Below are 18,665 nucleotides of genomic sequence, written 5' to 3'. Positions count from 1 at the left end.
TCTCTGAGATAGTTTTCCTGCTCCTCTACCAGGAGCACGAACGACGGCGGCGACGACCACGGTGAGAACTGCACATACAACACAAGGGAGGGGGGAGGGAAAAGAGAGTGACACACACACGCAACATGCAATACCCCCACCCCCACTCTCACCCACAACAACACACACACACCAATACATGCTGCACAATAGATTTACACCCCCAACTCCCGCTGGAAAAATGCAATGACAAAAGGAAATGAGTTGAACGATTGTAATCAATAAAAATCGCTTAGTCAAAACTTTCAGGACAGTATAAACAATTATGTACATCAACTATACAAGTCCGGATAGTGCACAATTCAAAGTCCGTGGACCACTGGGCCCAAAATGCATGAGCGAGGCCCACACTCAATACCAGACTGCAATCGGAGAGAACACTGGTGGGGCATCAGATCAAAATGAAACAGGCACCTCAGCCAGATGAGTGCAAGATGCCAGCTCCACGAGAGGGCTCCATGCCCATTGATGTATCCTGGGGAGTGCAAAGCCACAGTCTCTCAAGTCTATTAAGTGGGTGGGTTGCCCTCTGCTCTATCCTGCCAAGGATTGAGGTAGTGGATGTGATACTCCACTGGTTCTGGAGGGGGCTCGGTGGCCAGAGTGCTTCATCCTGCCAAGGACTGAGGTAGTGGATTTGATACTCCACGGGTTCTGGAGGGGGCTCGGTGGCCAGAGTGCTTCATCCTGCCAAGGACTGAGGTAGTGGATGTGATACTCCACTGGTTCTGGAGAGGGCTTGGTGGCCAGAGTGCTTCATCCTGCCAAGGACTGAGGTAGTGGATGCCTTTCTCCACTGGTTCTGGAGGAGGCTTGGTGCCCAGAGTGCTTCATCCTGCCAAGGACTGAGGTGGTGGATGTGATACTCCACGGGTTCTGGATTGGGCTTGGTGCCCAGAGTGCTTCATCCTGCCAAGGACTGAGGTAGTGGATGTGATACTCCACTGGTTCGGGAGGGGGCTTTGTGCCCAGAGTGCTTCATCCTGCCAAGGACTGAGGTACTGGATGCGACACTCCACTGATGGTGGTGCAACATGCAAGCTGGCCAGGCTCCTGGAACTGACCACCAGCCTCGTATGACTGACCACTGGGGATGGCAGCCATGTCTGCGGTGGTACCACTGGCTCAGGATGTCGCAGGGCCGCTGGCGGTGGTGTCAGTAGCGACGGTGCTGGTGGCGGTGTCAGTAGCAGCGGTGCTTGCGGTGGGCTCTGTGACATCGGTGTTGACGGCGGGCTCTGTGACATCGGTGCTGGCGGCCGGCTCTGTGGAAACGGTGCTGGCGGCCGGCTCTGTGGAAACGGTGCTGGCGGCCGGCTCTGTGGAAATGGTGCTGGCGGCCAGCCGGCTGGCTGGCTCTGTGGCATCAGTGCTGGTGGCCGGCTCTGTGGCATCGGTGCTGGTGGCCGGCTCTGTGGAAACGGTGCTGGCGGCCGGCTCTGTGGAAACGGTGCTGGCGGCCGGCTCTGTGGAAACGGTGCTGGCGGCCGTCTCTGTGGAAACGGTGCTGCCGGCGGTCATTGTGGCGGCGGTGCTGGTGGCAGCTCACTGACTGCGGTGCTGGTGGCGGGCTCACTGACTGCGGTGCTGGTGAAGGGCTCAGTGTCTGCGGTGCTGATGGCAGCGGTGCAGGTGGCAGTCTTGACCACCGTGCAGGTTGGCGTCGACGTGGACCTGCCTTTGATTTTTTGGCCCTTCCCCACCTTGGATGGTGGCGCATCTGTCTTCCCACTTTCCACTTTTGTTTTGCCTGAGCCCTTGGTGGCAGGTGTTTTCGCCTTCTCCCTCCAGGATGTGGGCAACTTTTTCTGTTTTGGAGGTGGGGGAATGTCCTTGCCCTCGCTCCTTGGGACACAGGCAGCCCTGTTGCTTGGCGCACTCCAGAATCCCGCTATTTCTGGCACCACTGTGATCGCTGATGTAGTGGCTGAGGTGCTGGGTTGGGATCTGGAAAGACAACCCCTAGGGGACTACGGGGAGGAGGTGCAGGGAAGAGGTCAACATTTGATAGGAAAAGCTTTTTAGACACACTGGGACAGGTAGATGGAGGGGGTTTGGGAGTGGAGGAAGAGGTAGCTGTAGGAGGTCTAAGTTTGCTGACTGAGTGAAGGTACATGGGCTGGAGGCTGTTGTGAGGTGGATGGCTGTTGGGTGGGTGTGTGACTGCGTTTGTGTAGTTTGGGAGGAGGGCTCACAGACACACTGGGAGAGGACACAGGGGATGTGTGAATGGTAGTGGGGGTGGTGACTGCACATGAGTGGTGTGTGGTGATGAGCGTGCTGTGATGGAGGTAGTGACTGAAGATGTAGTGCATGCAGGTGTTAGTGTAGACAAGACAAGGCGGGAGGAGGAGGTGGACACAGTGGATGTTGGTATGTCTGCATGGGGATGGTGCTTGTGTGAGTGTCTGTGGGATGTGTGGTGCTTATGTTTGCCTGAGCCACCCTTGTGTGTTGAGGTGTGTGCATGCTGGTCTGATGGTGTGCTTGGGATAAGCTGAGGTGCAGGGGATTGGGTCTGGGTGGAGGAGGTCGGAGGGGGGAGGCTGCCATCAGTGCTGAGGCCAGAGCCTGAAATGCTCACTGTTGGGCTGCGTGGCCAGAATGAATGCCCTCCAGGTATGCATTTGTTTCTTGCAAATGCCTCTCTACACCCTGGATGACATTCAGAATGGTACACTGCCCAACAGTAAGGGATCTCTGGAGGTCAATAGACTCCTCACTGAGGGCATCAGGGCTGACTGGGGCAGGGGCTGAGGTGCCTGAGGCGAAGGAGATGCCCAACCTCCTGGGTGAGCGGCCACGGGACACATGCTGAGGGGCTGCTGGGAGGGCGGTGCTGGTAGGGGGGGTGGTGGCTGTACCTGTAGATGCGGTGGGCACAGAAGGGCCCGCCACCGCAAGGGAGCTCCCATCAGAGGAGGAGTCTGTGTCGCTGGTCTCTGCTCCTGTCCCCGCCCTGGAGCTCCCCTCACCCTCCGTCCCACTGGTGACTTCAGACTCCGTTGTCTCATCCTCCAGGGCCATGTGGGATGCAGCTCTGTCGTGCTCTGGTGGCACTGCTCCTCCGCCTGATGATGCTAATGCACACAAGAACAGGAAGACCACAAAAGAAGAAGAAAGACATGTTCAGTGCATGCAATACCGCTAACGTTGGTGGAAACTACAGACACAACAGCCCTCTGCACAATGCCATGCACTTAGAGTTCCCTAATTAATCACAGGGACATGGGGTACAAGGCCTGTGCCCGATTTCTGCACACATGGAAGGCACAGCAGCCTGACTAGGTGTAGATGGCTTTTCCACTGGTGGGGTTGGGGTGCCACATAGCCTGCCTCACAAAGGGTCCTTGCCTACAAAGCTCGCCCTGGCCTAGGGTAACCAACTGCCCACCTCCCCTACCCAGACACCTCCTAATGCACGCAGAGTCAGATGGATGTGACGGTACTCACACCCTTGTGGCTGCTGTGATGACCTCGAGCGCCCATCCAACTCCGTATACGCCACTGCCAGGATCCGGAACATCAGGGGGGTCATGGTGAGATGGGCACCCCTCCCACGTTGGGAGGTCATCCCCAGCTGGGCCTCCGCTGTCTTCTTGCTCTAGCGGCGAATGTCCTCCCATCTTTCCAGCAGTGGGTGCTCTGTCTACGGTGGACCCCCAGGGTCCGGACGTCCTTGGCAATGGCACGCCAAATATCCTTCTGTTGGTGGGCGCTGACCTAGAGGAATAGTACAGGGGAAAAGGAAAAACTTTAACCGTCCGGACCGCCACAGTCATTGGCCCACGTTCCCACCCTTGCCCTGACGCACCTACACTCACTGTCCGCTCATGCAGGCCTCAGCCCCCCGTATCTTCCATCCACACCACTCCAAACAGGCATTGCCCATACTGCATGCTCACAGTGTACTCACCTGTTTGTCTGGAGGACCGTGGAGTGTTGTGTACTGGGCAGGACCCCATCCACTAACTTCTCCAACTCCTCCGAAGTGAAGGCAGGGGCCCTTCCCTGAGACACATGAGCCATCGTCGCTTCCAGACTGAGGTCACAGCAGCACTTGCAGTGTAGGTCCTCTCCTGTCGAAGGTCAGGTATCAAGTGAGTGAACAGACAGAAAATGACGGTCATGTCCGCGGCGGTGCGTAGCGTCACCACCGGCGTACATCGTCATTGGCTCCTCGGACCCATAGGGCCCAATGTTAACCATTGCAGGATTGCGCCGCGGTCTTCGACCGCCTACCACGACGCTGTACAACGCCAGCGCAGTTACCTCATATCCCCTTGTCCCACATTACAGGTCAGACAGCCGCCATTTCAGGTGGCCACATGGCATTAATTTTAAATACATCACACATATCTAGGCCTTGCATACACACAGTGACAGGCACATAGCGGATTGACAAATGTGTGCACTAAATTCGTTTTTTACTACCTCAGTGTTGGCTGACTCTGTGCTCGCTGTTCTTGTCCATAGGGCACGTCCGCTGGGGCAGGTGAGGAGATGGCGGCATCCTCTGGTGTACAGACTGCTGGTGGACCTGTCGACAATGGAAGACAGACACATCATTATCACTTACAGACTTGATCGTGCCACAATCCAGGAACTGTGTGCCCAGTTGGAGCCAAACCTGATTTCAGCTATCCGCATCCCACAGGAATCCCCCTCTAGTGCAGGTCCTGTCAGTACTCCATTTCCTGGCAAGTGGTTCCTTTCAAACAACAGTGGCCATTGCATCAGGGATGTCCCAGCCTATGTTCTCAAACGTGTTGTCCAGAGTGTTGTCTGCCCTGCTGAAACACATGCGCAGCTACATCGTTTTCCCTCAGGTGGAGGATTTGCCCACAGTGAAAGGTGACTTCTATGCCCTGGGACATATTCCCAACATCATAGGTGCCATTGATGTGACATATGTGGCCTTGGTACCCCACGCAGGAGTGAACAGGTGTACAGAAATAGGAAGAGCTACCATTCTATGAATGTGCAGATGGTGTGTTCGGCCGACCATAACATCTCCCATGTGAACGCCAAGTTTCCAGGCTCAGTGCATGACGATTACATTTTTAGGAATAGCAGCATCCCTTATGTGATGGGGCAACTCCAGAGGCACCGTGGGTGGCTAATAGGTGAGGAAAAGGACCCTATACCCTATGAATAGTTGTCTGGGTCTGGGGCTGTCCCTAAGGGTTAGTGTGTGTCTAACAGTTGTCCCTCGACATTTGCAGGTGACTCTGGGTACCCCAACCTGTCATGGCTACTGACCCCAGTGAGGAATCCCAGGACAAGGGCAGAGGAACGCTATAATGAGGCACATGGGCGAACTAGGAGAGTGATAGAAAGGACCTTCGGCCTCCTGAAGGCCAGGTTCCAGTGCCTCCATATGACAGGTGGTTCTCTCTACTACTCACCAAAGAAGGTGTACCAGATCATAGTGGCCTGCTGTATGCTGCACAACCTGGCTTTGCGACAACAGGTGCCTTTTCTACAGGAGGATGGTCCAGAAGGAGGTCTTGTGGCAGCTGTGGAGCCTGTGGACAGTGAAGAAGAGGAGGCAGAAGAAGAGGATATCGACAACAGAAACAACGTGATCCAGCAATACTTCCAGTGAGACACAGGTAAAAAGACATCACTGCCTCCTACATCTGATACCCTTGTTCTACCTGTCATCTGTCTGTCACTTTCACCCAGAGTATGGACCCTGAGTTGTCACTTTGCCTTTCCATTTCACAGATGTGGGTCCCACTGTGTGACCTCTGCTATATTACCTCATGGACTAGAGCTGTGTGACGTAGGTATGTTGACAATACAATGGACATTGCTATGTTCCTTAGTTATAGCAAATACACATTTGTGAAAGCACAGACTGACTCCAGATTGTTTTGTGATTCAAGGGTGTTTATTTAAGTGCAAATTAGTGGAGGGGGTTGGAAAATGGTCAGGGGTGATGGTGGAGGTATGTCCATGGCAGAGTCCAGTTATTTGTCTCACAGGTGCATTGTCCAAAGGGGCATAGGAAGTGGAGCTACGGCAGTTGATGGATGGACAGGGTGACGAAGTGGGACAGAAGGATGACATTCAGGGTGGTCTCATTTCTTGATGGGGGTCTTGGCATTGCTCTCTGTCTTTGTCCTGGATCTCAGGGACGGTTTATGGGGTGGTTCTCCATCTGCAGGGGGTGGGGTGCTGCTGTCATGGTCCTGTGGCAGTGCCTCCTGTCCACTCTTACCGGCGGAGGTGGTGGGCAGTTCATCATCGAGGCCAGTGTCAGGGGCCCCTTGTTGTGCCACAGTGTCCCTCCTGGTGTTCACAAGGTCCTTCAGCACCCCTACAATGGTGACCAGGGTGGTGTTGATGGACTTGAGTTCCTCCCTGATCTCGAAATACTGTTTCTCCTGCAGCCGCTCGGTCTCCTGAAACTTGGCCAGTACCATTGCCATCATCTCCTGGGAATGATGGTACGCTCCCATGATGTTGGAGAGGGCCTCGTGGAGAGTGGGTTCCCTGGGCCTGTCTTCCCCCTGTCGCACAGCAGTCCTCCCAGTTGCCCTGCTTTCCTGTTCCTCTGTCCCCTGAACTGTGTGCCCACTGCCCCCAGGTCCCTGATGTTCTTGGGTTTGTGGGTTTGCCTGGGTTCCCTTTAGTGGTGGACACACTGCTGCTTGACCTGTCCTGGGGACAGAGGTATGGGCCCGCTGGGTGGGTGCTGTTCTGGTGTTTCCTAAGGGGGGAGGCTCTGTGGTGGCATGTGCCAGTGTGTGGGGAACCGACTGTCCCGAGGTCCCAGATGGGCCGGACTGGTCATCTAGATCCAGTTGGACAGAGCTTGCTGTCATCGCTCTGGGCCTCTTCTGTGGGGGGGGTGGACATGTCTGGAACCTCCTGTCGGGTGGCGTTGGGTAGGGGTCCTGCAGGAGTGTAAAGGCATGATTATTGCATCTGTGTGTGGCATGGTGTGCAATGGGTGGGTGACCCTGTACCCCAGTGCTTACATTCTTGTCTAGGACATTGTGTGATATTTGGTTTGGGGATCTGTGTGGGTATGTGTAGTGGACATGCTTTGGTGATGGGTGTCCATGCTTTGGTGTTGCATGCAGGGCTTGGTGTTGGGATGTGGGGGTTGTGATAGTGGGACATTTGTGAGGTGTTGGAGTGATGGGGGTGAGGGTGAGGGTGGGTTATGTGATAGCATGGAGGTAGGGTGGGGGATGTAATAGTTAAGATCTGACTTACCAGAGTCCATTCCTCCTGCTACTCCTGCGAGGCCCTCAGGATGGAGTATAGCCAAGACTTGCTCCTCCCATGTTGTTAGTTGTGGGGGTGGAGGTGGGGGTCCGCTGCCAGTCCTCTGAACTGGAATCTGGTGTCTTGAGACCACGGAACGCTCCTTCCCCCGTAGGTTGTTTCACCTCTTCCTGATGTCATCCCTAGTTTTTGGGTGCTGTCCCACTGCGATGACCCTGTCGGCGATTCTGCGCCATAGCTCCATCTTCCTAGCAGTGGAGGTGTGCTGCACCTGTGATCCAAATAGCTGTGGCTCCACCCTGACGATTTCCTCCACCATGACCCTGAGCTCCTCCTCAGAGAACCTGGGGTGTCTTTGTGGTGCCATGGTGTGGTGTGGGTGATGTGTGAGGTGGTGTGTGTTGTGATGTGTGAGGGGATGTGTGTGTGTATGTTGTGTGAGGTGTGTGGATGCTGTGTGAGTGATGGTGTTGTGTGTCTGTGGATGCTAGTTTGTTGATGGTGGTGTCTCTCTCAGTGCTTCGTTCTCAATTTATGTCGTAGGGGTTTGTGGGTGATGTGGGTATGTGTTTTATATTGTATTGAGTGTGTGGGAGTGGTGTTTGTATATGCTCCAGGTGTGTGTATTTCGATTTTTCCAATGTGGTTGTGTTTTGTAAATGTGTGTGTATTTTGAGCGCGGCGGTGTGTACCGCCAATGTAATACAGTGGTTGAAAGACCGCCGCGTGGATTCATGGGTCGTGATAGTGTGGGCGTATTCCTGTTGGCGTGACGGTGGAGGTTTTGTTATCGCCAGTTTATCACTGACTTTTGGTGTGGTGGACTTGTTTGGGTGTCTAGATTTTGGTGGATTCCGGGCTGTGGGTCGTAACAGCTGTAGCGGAATTCCACGGCCGCAGCGGTGTGTTGGCGGTCTTCTGAACGGCGGTAAGCGGCATTTACCGCCAATGTTGTAATGAAGGCCTAGATTCCTAAAGTTGGGGATCTGCTTTGTGAGAAGATTGATGTGAAATAAGAATTCAGCCCATCTTTCAGAGCACTGGTTCCAGTCCTGTGGATCCAAGGCACCAGAACTGTCATTCTACCACCACTGCCAGGTTCCAAAGGGAACAGATTTGTCTCCATAAAAACATCAAAATGCACCATGTGGCTGCTCCTGCACAGTAGACGCCAAGGTCCCTTAGGTAGTTCCTGGTCCCCGTTCACTACCCAACAGGATATACCCCTTCAAAGAAGAAACAACATCTCTGAAAATACCAGCATGTCTGACAATGCTACAAATGCCTCCTCGAGCATGGGGACGGCGGAGAATGAGCTTCTGCTAATTCCTGTCACTACTTCACCAACAAGAACTGTCAGAGATATGGCTGTTTTTTACTCTAATGCAACTCAAACTGACAACATCATCTACTATCAACATCCACGAGAAGTGGATCCATCCACCAGCAATCACCGGCTCCTGTGTTTGCAGAGACTGCTTCTGGTTACTTCATCGATCTTGATAACTTTTCTTCAGCTTCATCTACATCTGCAACTGAAACTGTTTCAAAGACACATAAGCGGTACATATGGCTTAAAAATAACTATTTGGTCTATCCATGGTATGGTCCGTGGATACTACTGACATTGCTAGCCTTTCTGTTATGGACTGGTTTTGCAACTGTTTTCTTTCTCTTGATAAATGGTCACTATCTTCATGAACGATCTGATGATGAGCCAGTGGTTGAAGTTCTAACACTATACCTTTCATCACATAAGGTCCGAAGAGACTTGTCCCTTGTGAACATTTCAGCAGTACCAATTCCTGATGGGACTGTCTGGGATAAAGTACCATTTGGTATATATGGGCATACATAGGTTATCCGAGTTCCTTATGTATTTAAAATGTCAATGACTGATGTAATTACATCTGGTGTTGTTTCTGATGACTGGGATGTTAAACCAGTGGATTCTATGCTTATTGAATTGAGGGGTTACACTGCATTTGAAAGTGAAGATGTGTATATGAACACTGCGAATTATGGGGAAATGTTCTGTTATCATCATTGGGGACATTAATTTCTGCACCGAGCTAATAGACCTAGAGCAGTATTTAATTACACACAATGGGAACATGGATCAACTCCACCTATGGGGAGCCCAAAAATATATGTAGAAACATTTGCATATTTCTCGGGGCACAACACTACAAATGCAGAGTAATATTATTTTTAATTACCACCTTCCAAGATTAGGCAAATTTTACTAACCAACACCAAATTATCTATTCAGAATCCTCTGTTTCCTGACTTGTTTTTGAAGGCTATGAATACTGGAAGAGCACTATTGATGTGAAAAAGTGTATGGGCAAATTCAAGGTAGGGAAGCTCTGTTTAGAGCATGCCTTATTCCTGTACAAATGATATTTTTAAATTACACAGTTCAACAAACATCCTGCTTAGGGTTAGCAAAAATAAAAGAAATGAACATGCCCAGAATCCCCACACCAGCCAAATTCACCACTTGGCAAACATTCCTAAATGTCACTGTGGAAGAACTAAATGCGTATGTCCAGAATGGTACCTATATTTCCACACTTTCAAGTCCTGGCAGGTGTTTATTGTGGCCAGTAGGCACAAATGAGTGTCAGGCATGTTTTCGAAATTTCTCAGAGGGTTTCAACATTAGCCGGCCACACCCTTGCTATGTCTCGGGTCAACACTCTGGTATAGTTACTTCATATAGTGTGGGTAAACTGTTCCAACAATGGTTAAGCACTAACACCTTAGTAGCAGTTAAAGAACCCCTTAATCTCCTATGAGAGGAAGTATAGTTTCAGGATTTCTTGTAGGTCCAAGAAAACCCTGCTCTAAACAATTGCTGTATGCCATACACAATGAGATCTTGAAGATTTCTCAAATGGAAGCAGCTGCACGTTTAAGACAGATAAGAAAAACATGGAAAAGGCTTTAGCTGTTGTCAATAATAGCATGAATACTCTGTCCAACAGAATATACACTCAATAATATTGGGTCATCTGAGGTTGACTTCTTTCAGAATGACATGTCCCTTTTACAACATGGGCAAAGTCAGCTGCGTTCCATTGTACAGCTGGGTTGGACATTGCAGAGTCTGAAAAATGGCTGCATCCCATGGAAATACATCAACAGTAGTGACTTGTTCTCTGCTTTTAATTTGTCCAGTGAGCAACAGATAATGGCTAAAAAGGAAGCAAGTTATACCAAGCTTAACATAGAAAAGTTAGAAAAGCTGTCTTTCACTGTAGCAGAGACACCATCAACAGTATGGTTAGTACATGGGTTATAAGTCTGCCAATTTCCACCTTTTGTTTCACAAAATGCTTGAAGCATTTGCTGTGGGCAGATATGAGCAGCCAGGCAATAGCCATATAAAAGAAGAGTCGGGTTGCCTTTCGAGTTCAAATGTATGAACGACGAAACAGAGGTCTTTCTGAGCGAAAGCGAATATGAGACTACTGTTAGTCATAAAATGATTTGCAAGCAGGTGTCACTTCACGTTTTTCATGAACATGGCATGCTTTTTGAAGGATACTCCAGTCCCTTTGATTCATCCAGAATTACAGATACTTTCGAATGGAAGTTATGTGGTTCTGAGTGATCAGAGTCGCTATGGAATGGGACCAGGAGTTGCCTACACAATTTCAGTCTCTCAAATTGTAACTTGTTGTAGACATGTTTTATTCCCCCCCACACAAGAGAAAAGAGTAGCAGAAATATGGTCTCACACTGATACTACTAGTTTAAATTTTGTCAAGCTGAGCAGACTACAGGTGCTACTGTTCCAAAAACAAGTGGCATTGACATTGGCCAAGGAGATGTACACTATCCAGAGAGCTAGATCATCAGCAGAGATACAATCCTTGTTAAATACTTCCCCAAGGACTTTGGATAGCTGGTCTGCAGAATTTTCAACACCTTGAGGACTTCAGGGAATGTACACTTCTTTAAGGCTGTCAGTTCTGGATTTGTTTCCACATTTCAGACCATCTTCAGAGTCATTCCTTCAGCTATCCATTCACTCTTTTTGAGTGTGTTTAGCAGATTTCCTACAACTTTGGTGCTGATTGGCGGAATACTGCTACTGCTATTCCTGTGCAGTGGTTGTGCTTTCTCAGCTAAGCGGAGTGATGGAGCTACCATCAGCCCAGCTGTGTCGTGATCACATGATGCACTACTTTGGTGCTCCGTTGCTGGAAGAATTGGAGCACAATTGGTCATTGCCATTCCGACCAGTGCAAACTGTATTTCATTGCACCTTGTATCTCTTCGAGTGTCTACCATTGGTGTGTCTTGCTATTTAGCAAGTGCCTCCTGTGGACAAGGATCTGTTGATGTTCCCGATGAGGATTCATTCATGGTCATGCTTCATGAGACTGAGGTTAATTTGCGAGGTCACTTATGAGGCACCGGTTGTGAACTACTTGGCTCCAACGACATCTGGCGCTATGGATGGTGCTGCCTATGTGGTTGATCCTGCACCTGAGGCATCTGTGAACTTCTGCTCCGTAGATCCATCTGACAATCCTGTGCTCAACTTAACATCTTCCTGGACACACTCCCATTTGATGGCTTCGGAGGCATTCTTCAAGACCATGATTATTGTTGAATGAATTTGACCATTGGCTTTTTCAAAAGTATAAAATGTAACACCAAATTGCCTTTTAGAAATTTGGCTCATATTTGGTCTTTCTTGCTTGTCATGGTTGACATTTTATGTCTTTGTATGCCTTAGCTTAGTTTTTAATTCGATTTTAGATTTTAGCTCAAACATTTTTAGAGTTGGACTCACGCACCCTCGCTAGTGAGTTAGCATCTTTGTTTCGATAATGGGGAGGGTGTGGTGAATCCATTATAGTTTCCTCCAGGAGGAGGCAGCTTAGCCTATGGCTTGCAGGCTTATGCCTTCGTCACCTAGTGACCTTTTACCTATTTGGTAAGCTCTGATTTTTTTCCACTTATTTTGTTATTTCTTTTGGCTTTTATCATTGCTTACATGTAATAAGAAATGCTTTGATTTCTGTTATCAGTGCCATTCTGAGAAGGCGTCATTATCGGCGTCCTTATCAGCGTCATGATCAGTGATGTAGGAAGGTATTCTCATAATGTCCCTTTCCCCCTTTTCTGTGACAGGAACATCATGTGCACTTGTTAGGGATTGTTTAGGCAATTGCCGACAATCCTACCACATTATCAGTTGTTTAGGAACATACCTGCATCAGTGATCCTACATGATCTGTATAAATACATTTCACACAGACAAGGTCATTAGAGGGGTTCCTTCCAGGTGCCATCTATGTTGCACGTCACCTTGCTTCAGAACTCAGCCTTTGTGTCACCAAGAGTCTGACCTAGAGGCCTTATTCCAAGGTAACAAGGGTTGGGTGGGGCACTTCTCAGGGACATGGCACTGGCATATCAGGTTTATCACAGCTCACTAGGGTAGAGAATAGGGGGCATATTTATAAGCCCCTAGCGCCACCTTGCACCACATTTGCTGCATTTATTTTGACGCAAATGTGGTGTTATGGTGGCATTTCCCACGTGTTATATTTACACACTTTGTAAACCCTTGGGCCACATTATGCCTATGCCAGGCATAATGTATGCAAGGGGGTGTTCCCTGGTTAGAGGAGCACAAAAATGACGCAAGGAAATCTCTTAGATTCTGTCATTTTTTCAGCACTTTTAACGCCTGCTCAGACAAGGCGTTAAAAAGGGGCATACCATTATTTATAAAGGCCCCCCTATGTACTGTGCAGGAGTAACGCTAACATTTTGGTGCTACTCCTGCAGAATACATCAATAGCCCAACAAAAAATGACGCTAATGACCCATACCCTGCACTATAGTGCGTCGTATTTTAAATATGGCTCACATATGGTGGCGGTAAGAAGGTGCTAAGAGGCGCTGCACCACGTTCCTTAAATCTGCCCCTAGGTTTTCATCACTAGGAATTTTATATCATGTTTATTGTAAGATGGTGGGAGTTCTTATATTCACAACTCTCATCTTCACAATTTTGCTTTTATTCCTGTTTACCATCATAATCATTGCATCACATGCATTTTATTGCACATTGTAGTCTTTCAAATAAACTTACTGAAAACTCTCCTGCATCTTCTTCATGTGTGTGACTGCAAATTGTTCTAACAAGATAAAGAGTAACTTCCTTCTGCCATGACTTGCCTGAGAGGTCTTATCTAGAGTCCATGCCTAAGGCTGCCAGAAATCACCTTTACTGTCTGAGTTTCGGTGAGGTACTGCTTGTGAGCCAGGAGGGTTGGGCCAACAGTTGCTACTTGAAGGAGTAGCTTAGTGCCTACAAACAAAAGTGCTTTCATCCCTAGACCAATCCAACTACGACAGGCGCTGGTATGCTACCATGGCATTTTGACGAATGCCTGCAGGAAATGACAGTGAAGGTGTTTAATCAACGAAATCACTGCAGACACGCTGTTACATAAAACATGTAATATTGGGTTTACAGCATGTATTTTGATATGGGTTTCAATAACTCAATTTCTTTGTAAAATAATGTAACATTTTGCTTTGTATGGCCTTCACTTCCTTAAATACTACTATTTTAATTAAAGGAGTACAACCATCGTGTTAATGTTTATCCAGTAAAGTTTATGTTTTCACTTATGTGAAATGTAAATCAAATATATTGTTTAGTCCTAAGTATTTTCATTTTAGACCGTAAAAACAAAATAGACAATATTAGCAATCGTGCTAAATGTCAACATTGTTTACACAACACGTTTACCCCATAGTTGCCTTTTCAAATTCCATGTAGAACTGTTCTGTGTTCAGGAAAGTGCTGATCGCAACCTGTATTTAGGTGAAACAAATCTATTATGTATTCTTTGCAAAATCAACTTCTATTAAGAATTGCTTTTTGCTCTGCAATTTTTCGCGTCTTTATAAATATTTCTCGTGATTTGTTTTGACGTTTCATGTGATATGTACCCCACTTGGAAGAGTCAGGTTTGGACTTTTCTAGGAAAGGCTTATGAATTAAACAAAGCGGGGTGAAGTGGAAATCGACCTTGTAATGTATGTGCCCAATACTTTGTGTAGTTCACAAAGCAGTTGTGCGTACTTTGCGAATCGTAAAGGAGGAAGAACGCCTATTTGCTTCTCCGTTCCCTATGTGATTTGCGTTGCAGTGTGTGTGTACGTTTAATTACGATTTGCAAAGCATTTTTGTGCATTGTGATTTTTTACTTTGAATTTCCTAAATCCGTTGTACTGAATTTGCGAATGCAAAGACTTTTGAGAAGCAGGCCCCCAAATGTTTTAACACAGCGCAAACTGGGATACATTACTTCGCAGTGGGGTATAAGGCTATGTCGAAATCAGAATCATTGTAAGTTTAACATTGTCATAAATATGTACATTTTACATGTCAATATTATTGAATGTTTAATATGGCATATGAGCGAAACAATGCATTCTAAAGTGGTGTTCCTAAGGAAACTATATGCCTCAGTTCCATTCCATTCACTACTCTGGGGAAAACAACTTATTTACGGAGGAAAATAAATTAACTTTGATTACACTCCACAGGTTTGAGGGGACTGCATTCAAATAAACTAACCTATTTTACGTCCAAAAATCTTAACTGGTCACCAACACCCAGACCTAAAATGAACACACAACGGGTCCTCGAATTAAAATTCAGTACCGACAGAAAGGAATTTACTACCTGTATCAAAAGGAAAGGTGTAAAGCCAGGGTGCTGTTCCGTGCCCACAGTCACAACGGAACGGGGGCAAAGTAAAGGAACTGTCTAAAATACATGTGTTTAACTGCTCTCTCGTGTGAGCACACAACAGTGACCACTGGCTTAGGAAAGCAATATTTGAACAACCGTAATGCTTATAAGCTTAACCAATGCAGTGAACCAAGCTAGAAGTCAGCATTGTGTTCACCTGACATATTTCTGCTTTGATGGAGAGGGCCCTGGTGCAAAATGGCTACTGCAGTACAGCAACATCAGGCTTCAGATGGTTTATTTTTTTAGGTTAAAAGGCATCCAATTGCACAGCTCTTTCATAGACTACACACCTGTCCATCTGCATTACAGTAGCCCGAATTTTCAGACTATAACTAACTCAACGCGGCATTTTCTGTCCAATAATGTCCCGGACCAGAGCATCCGCATGGATATTACAAATGTCGGTCAACTGGGCCAGCGTCTTGCGGTCCCGCTCCTATTCCCTGCTGGAGATTGCGAGGAACTCTTTTACATTGTGGTGCTGCGGCTCTGTGGAAGGCAGGACTGCTGTGGCTCGGTCTGCATAACGCGGCTTTAAGTAGTGCAAAGTGTCTCTGAAGAGGGTCTCCTTCTCCTCTGGGTTTTCACGCCTTCCCAGGGCGGACTCAGTCCGAAAGAGGCAAAACACCATCAATCATGATTACTGACAATGCAGTCAATGAATTACAGTCCTGAGGGCTAATCAGAAATGCGAATGACATTTTCAACAAAGCAATGGTTGAAAAAACTGACCCAATGCTCTTAATATATAAATGTTTTTCTGTAGTTGATCCTGCATGTGAATCACACTTCAATTGGGCTGTCCGTGGTCCTTCCTAAAGGATGGCTCTGAAGATAGCACTAAACGTGTGTCACTACCCCGCTGGTGAACGGATGGCACACCTCTGAGAGCCTGCTTGCCCATATGTCTCGTCTGTAATATGGAGCAGGAGAATAAGTGATTGTGATTCTGCACTCTGATGAGGCCATACCTCATTACAAAGGAAGAATGTGTGCATGCAAATGTGAAACATGTAAATGGCCGCTCTAACCGACTTTGGTCACTTCGGTATATTGAAGAGGCCCGGGAGCTCAGAATGGCAAAAGGTCCGACTGTGTTCCAGGACCACTTTCAGAATATTAACACTGGTGACTCAAAAAGGAAGTGATTGCTTTGTTTCTCAGAAAATATAGATTTATTAGCACCTTAAATGAGCACAAAGTGCCAGGGGTCCAGTTTCTACGTACAGCATATAGCTGGTGCAGAGAGGTAGCGAGTTAACCATAAACAATAGTTACAATTAGTATCATTGTCTGTTTAAGGAGGGTAGAATGAATCATTGAATACTTCCAGAACCAAACTGAAACATGATCTGCCATCATTTAAAACGTGTGTGTAGTCATATATACCACACAAAATCGTGAGCCCTACTGAAATGTATGAGCTAATCCTCCCTTTGAGAAAAGCAAAAAGCTTTTAGTTGCATATCCCTCACCCACCAGGGTTATACCTTGGTGGCATTCTTCATCATTGGGTTCTTCACGTTCTGCTGCGGAATGGGGCATGCTACCTGTGTGTTGCACCAAAGCACTGTTTGTTATCAAACCACAGAATAATGGAGAATAGGAGTTGGAGACGTTGTATCAGATTTAAAAATGCTTAGTTGGTGGGAAACCGTGTTTTATTCAATCCTCCAGTCAGTATGGTTAAATTATGGGATAGGAGGAGGGGAAAGTTTGCTCGGGTTTAATGAACTTGCTTTCCTTTCTGAACTTGGTCTACATGTTTCTGCCACACTTCGCTGTGGCATCGTCAGGACCATGAATTTCTCTCCCTGACTCCGCTCCTCACTTTGCATTATAATGTGCACAGAAATGATATACAATCATGCACTCTGCATGCCAAATATAAACCATACACTTAATTGGTCTGTTTCAAATCATCTGCAACAAGAAAGGGAGAATTAGCTCATAAATAATAACGTTCACTGTATAAAATGCAGGTTAGCAGTCATAAAATGCCGCTTGTGTTAAAATCCAAAATCCACTGTATAGTGTTTTCTGCCAATGCACCTAAAAAGGAGTGTCCAATTGCACTGCTATCTCTTGAAAGGAACTGATAAAGTTGGTACTTCAAACATCAACATTATCATTACACTAAACCCGACTTGATGCCAAGTAGAATTTAATGTAACTTTTAAGTACAAGGTAACTTTAGAATGTTGCCACACTGTTGTCATAGTTTTCCTGTGGCCATTCATAGTGCTGACTACAAAAAGGCCTTCTGCCCTCTAGGCGGGAGGTGTGAATGACTCCCAGGAAATTACAAACATTTGCAATGCAATAGGTCTCGCATTTGCTTGAGTTAGAGCTATTGGCATTGTAAATTCATAACTGCACTTTTACTGACATAAATTAGTCAACACTGCCTCATAATTTTGTCTTTTCCTGCCACATAATTCCAGTGGCCCTGCATATAACTAAAGCACTTCCATCTACCTTCTGACTCTATCTGCAGCAAAAAATGAAAATTGAAGCAAAGACCAAACACACACAGACTTCCTTCTTGCTGACCTTTATTTACCAATAAATCATCTTGCAGTGGAGGGGAATGTCTTAAGGTCCCGGTCTGCAAACTTCAATCTCATTTTAATGTTTACAAATTACTTGCATATTTCAGTTAAGAGTAATTTCCACATTTACGACTGGTATGCTTGATGTTTTGTGTATGCATTGAACACATTTTCCAATGTAGTGCTGAAGGGAGCAGGCAAAAGAGAAATCCCGAAAAGGGGCAAAGAAAGGATCAGGGGTCAAATGGAAATGAAGGGAACAAGGGGTGAAACATTGAACAACACAGGGGAGAAATACAAGGTACCATGAAACGAGAAACTTGGGAGAAAAGGGATTGGTAATGTCGGGCGTGAGAAGCAGCGGTATGTTTGGAGTGACTGCAGGAGGATGGTCAAGGGGATGAATGGGCCGCAGTGGGGCCCTGAGAGACAAAAGATTAGCACATGGAAGTGATATATAGCGCTAAACTTTCTCAGGGTCAAAAGACTGCTTCAGAACTGCCACCGAATGCATTACACATTGCCTTTTTGGCAGTTGAAACAGTGGGAATTAAACATTACACGTTTACCTTTGAGCAGTTTAAATACCGCAAACTTTGTGTAGGGACAAAAGAGCACTTTGTAACTAATACAGAATACATTAGTAGCGTAGTCTGTATTAGTTAAGAAGCGCTCTTTTCCCCCCATTCTCTGAGCAAGGTTGGCGCTATTTAAACTGCTGAAAAATTAATGTGTTATGATTGCACATTTATTATCAGCATTTTAAATACCGCAGTCTTTGCATAGGGGAAAAGGAGGACTTCCCAACTAATACAGACTATATTAGTAATGTAGTTTTTAAGAGTGATGAAGCTCTTTTTTCCCTATACCTATGCATGGCTCAGCTATTCAACCTGCTAAAAAATAAAGGTGTATACATCACACCTTTATTTTTTCAGCAGTTTAAATACCAAACCATGCCTACGTACAAAAGAGAACTTCACAACTAATGCAGGTGGCATTATAAGTCTGTTTTACGGCGTTTCGCCCAC

Source organism: Pleurodeles waltl, chromosome 5 (assembly GCF_031143425.1).
Source record: "Pleurodeles waltl isolate 20211129_DDA chromosome 5, aPleWal1.hap1.20221129, whole genome shotgun sequence".
NCBI lineage: Eukaryota > Metazoa > Chordata > Amphibia > Caudata > Salamandridae > Pleurodeles > Pleurodeles waltl.
The sequence above is the reverse complement of the archived record's forward strand: the minus strand, read 5'-3'. Positions refer to the sequence as shown.